The sequence below is a fragment of the Rhopilema esculentum genome, chromosome 6 (genome assembly GCF_057945365.1).
Source record: "Rhopilema esculentum isolate cy_ngs chromosome 6, ASM5794536v1, whole genome shotgun sequence".
Taxonomy (NCBI): domain Eukaryota; kingdom Metazoa; phylum Cnidaria; class Scyphozoa; order Rhizostomeae; family Rhizostomatidae; genus Rhopilema; species Rhopilema esculentum.
In genome coordinates this window covers 6,033,777-6,037,966 of record NC_142820.1, presented here as the reverse complement: position 1 = coordinate 6,037,966, position 4,190 = coordinate 6,033,777, and the positions used below count along the sequence as shown (strand labels likewise).

Genomic DNA, 4,190 nt, shown 5'->3' with positions numbered 1-4,190 from the left:
ATACACTATTTATGCGAGAGCCTCTTTCTCAGGCACCACTTTTCCCAATGGCTTTTCTTCATAGCTTATCCATATAGAAACTTACTAATTTTTTATCACTACTCTTTACCTCTTTATCAGGCACCACTTTTCCCAATGACAGTTTCTTCATCAGGCACCAACCTGTGTACTTTTAGAAACTATTGCTTTTAGAAAGCTGTGGCATTCACATGTTTAAACGTTAAACGTTTCCTCAAAGACTAGCTTGAATGAAATTGAGGGCATGAAATATCGAAATATCTTTTGGTGGTACAAAACTTGTAAATGGCTTTGAAAAAAGCAAAAATTTAGTTAACTAAAGCTTTTCGTCTAACACTCTTCAGAGTTTAAAACGTCAGAACATAGAACATAGATCTATGTTCTGACGTTTTAAACTCTGAAGAGTGTCAGACGAAAAGCTTTAGTTTACTAAAGGTTTGCTTTTTTCAAAGCCAAAAATCGAACTAGCAGATTTGTATTTTATAAACAAAATTCCGAGTAAATGCATATATTTTTGATTGCTTTCCTTAACAAAAATTAAACAGTTTGGTATAAAGATATTTACCACTACTGTCTGACTACAAATAAGTGCTCATTTGCTAGTGTAAAGATAAATAACGTTTTCAAGTTGAACTGTCAAAACAATTATTTGGACCTTATTTGCACACTAAACATCTCTAGAACCATATCTAGACAAATGTATTTGTCATAAAGCAGCTGTACTAAGTTGCACAGAAAATCCTGAATAAACATTGACTGTGTAGAATTTTTTTCAAAGTGATGCATTAGCAACGATGATAACGACAAACATTTCCAACGTACAATATAATCTCCTTTAATTTTAAATAGATTCACAAGAAACATTGGCTGATGCTTGTTTCCATATCATTTTCCAGATGCTTTTCAATTTGACAAATGAACATTTGACTACTTTTCAAAACTTGAAGCTTCTTCACTTACATGGTAATAGCATTGTTATCACATTCCTTTATTGGCGAATTAAATGCTCTTAAAACAAGAACTGCACTTGAAAATTTCTCTACGACATTCATTTAAAGATGCAATTTTTGCCATTATTTGGTGTAGAGTAAACTCATTTTGTCATAATGATGCATTCAGCAACTATCCCGCAGGCAAGATAAGCGATAGATGGAAAACATTTAAAGGGCTATTAAGGATACATCAAAATCTTTTAAAAGTATTTGACTGACATTTAATGATACCTTAAACCATATAACTTCAGTTTCAGTTTGTTATCGAACTCTTTCAAGTGAGAGTGTTAAACAATACCCCACTAACCACTAGCGAACGAGGCATTGTACTCTTGTCCCCCGGCAAAATAAGGTGCCCGTGAATATTTTTGGAAAGGCTTATGACGATACGCGACCTAAAAAGGTGGGTGAGAAAGGCACCCCTTCCCTTTGGCGATTGTATGAGTTGTTTAGCTTTATATGTTTGAAATGCAACTCCATGTCTCTTTTTTCATATACAACATAATACCAGCGTCTTGTTTGAAATACTACGCGATGTAATGGTTAATTTTTGAATTTCAACGTGGTGGGGCATACCATGTACAATGGAGGAGTTTGTCATTTATTAGAAGCATTATTATTTCAAATTTTTTTGCATGATTGTTTGAATTTTATTGCAATGTTTTTAAACAATTGTATAATTCTAACTTTAACAGCGAAAAACCATCTTTGATAAATCTGTTAAATATTCATAATTACTATTCTTCATAGAATCAAAATATCAGAGAATGAACCACAGACAATCTAATTTAACACAATTGGATACTTCCTTAAACAAACGAAATGAAACAGATTAAACTATGAAGAGATAGATCTTAAAACGAATGTGCAATCTACCATTAAGCTAATGAGATGAGATCTTTGCTACGACTATCTGTGCGACTTAATCCACCCTCTTGTTGGAATTGATTCTTGATGGGCAGGTTCCCTGACATTTGTGACGTGGCTTAAAGAAAATAAATTTCTTCTATGTCAAAGGAAAGAGAGTAAGGGGAAATAAGCGTTCAAGAATGAAGTAAGCCCCAGCTTTTTTTCTTGTCATTAGGCCTTGTATTTCCTCCACCTGTTGAGGTAAATTGACATTGAAACACCAAAAAGAAAAATTGTCCTGCTAAGACAAGCAAATATTTGATTTCTTTACTTCGACCGATTATAACTTTCAATCTTGTATTTTGTGGAAATCAAAAGCAGATGGTGTATCGAAATTTTTCCCATTGGCCAAGCTTGCATGACACTTTTTAAATTCAAATTTTAACCTAGATTTTGGTCTCTCGTAGACAGCTGTCCAAAATTTCACGGTGGCATAGAAGATATGCTATGGTTTTTTGAAAATTTAGATATTAAAATCCAAAAGTACAGTGATAAGATTGAAACACCAAAAGTAACAGTCATTTTTGTGAACGAAACCAAGATAAAATAATTCAATATCTCTATTACTTTACACTCTTCTTTTGTAAGAACTACTCAATCTAAGTTCAGGCTGACTGTTCTTAATTTTTTGAGAATCCGATGCTGGTTTGTTTTTAATTTGTTCTTAAATAAGTAGGTTCTAAGCAGTGCAATTGCTAGCTTTTTCGCTTTAGGCCTCCTAAAGAGGCTTAAAACGTTCATGTTCAGTTCCTGTTAAGGCCTCATTTGCCAACAAAGTGAGTGGGACATTCATTTGAAGCACCCACACACATACAGGCTAAAAAATCAAAATCCTCGTTTTGTGAGGAAACTATGTTAAAAATTGCATTTTACAGTAGCTCGGCCTCAGTTTTTTTAATTTGTTCTCAAATGTTGACCAATTTTGAGGCTTATGCAGGGACGCCTGCACAAGATTAGGGCAGGTGGGGCAGTGTTGGTGCCAAGGGCAAATCGTTGAATTTTTCTATTAACATAATCGAGCATTCCTAGGTGGGAGGGGGCGAGGCTGGGGTAACATGATAAAATATTAACTAGAATATGTGCCACCCATACAGTTGGGGTTTTTACCATCAAAGATTCTAAACATAAAGAAAATGTTGACAAAATTATCCATGAATGAAAAAGGGTATTAAATGGCCTTGTCACTATACACAATGTTTGGTTTTCTAAAAATCATGGCTGTTATAAATAGGCTGGATGAAAAATTTTGATTGCCCGCCAAGTTTTTATACCGATTTATTCTCCTTAGGTTTCTGGAGTACTTCGGAGGGAACATGTCTTTTGTTTATCATCTATTACCTTTGCCGTTCTCCCCCTTGTGGCCGACCTTGTCACAGACAAACTTTTCATTCTTTGCATTTTTGAGCTGGTGTTATCTTCTTTCTAGTATTTTCTAATAGATATTAACATAACGAGAGTAGTGAAAGTGGTCATCATATTTCAGGGCACTTTTTGCCCCCTCTGCCCCTCTTCGAAGAGGGCAGGAGGGGCAGCTGCCCCTCTAGCCCCCTTTGTGTAGGCGCCCCTGGGCTTATGTTCTTATAAAATTGTTCTTACAAAAAAGAGTGTAACGAAGAACCGAGACGCACACATGTTTTTCACAACAAACCTCAGTTGTCAGTTGTGTAGTGAAATAATTATATATGAAGCAAGATCATTCCCACGATGAAAAACTGCCCATGCGAAAATCAATGAATATGATATCTACGTTTTAAGCCTCTTCAGGAAACAACGTGGGCTGAAAATTTCGCTAAGGAACGTTAAGAAGCTTGTGTACTTAATTTTTACCTTTATTTCTTGTAAAAATCAGTGTATTTTTTTCTTAGAATTTTAAATTGAAGAAACATATCAATAGCCTAAACATGTACCGGTGTGATACTAAAATCTGCGTGGCAACCAAATCTGCGTGGGCCCGGTCTTTGTCTAGTGCCGCTTATGGGTGAAAACTGTCGCTTTGTCCGATTAGATTTTTATGTTATATTAATTTTATAAAATCTTTATAACTTGCCTCTTTCTATCAGTATATAAATATATTATAAATAACTGACTTAGTGCCGAAAAATTTTGCGAGGAGATATTTTCACGTGTTCATAGATCGATTCCTCCTTAGCATCCGTACATAAACAAAAATTCGTAGACTGCTCTACATCGGCAGAGTGGCCGAGTGGTCTAAGGCGCTAGATTTAGGCTCTAGTCTCTCCGGAGGCGTGGGTTCGAATCCCACCTCTGTCA

The 4,190-nt window shown here is 35.3% G+C and overlaps 1 non-coding gene across 1 annotated transcript; it reads left to right on the top strand.

Annotated features, from left to right (window-relative positions):
* The first annotated feature begins 4,108 nt into the window (after positions 1-4,108).
* On the top strand, positions 4,109-4,190 carry Trnal-uag (transfer RNA leucine (anticodon UAG)). Its single transcript has one exon. It is a non-coding gene; the product is annotated as a tRNA-Leu (tRNA).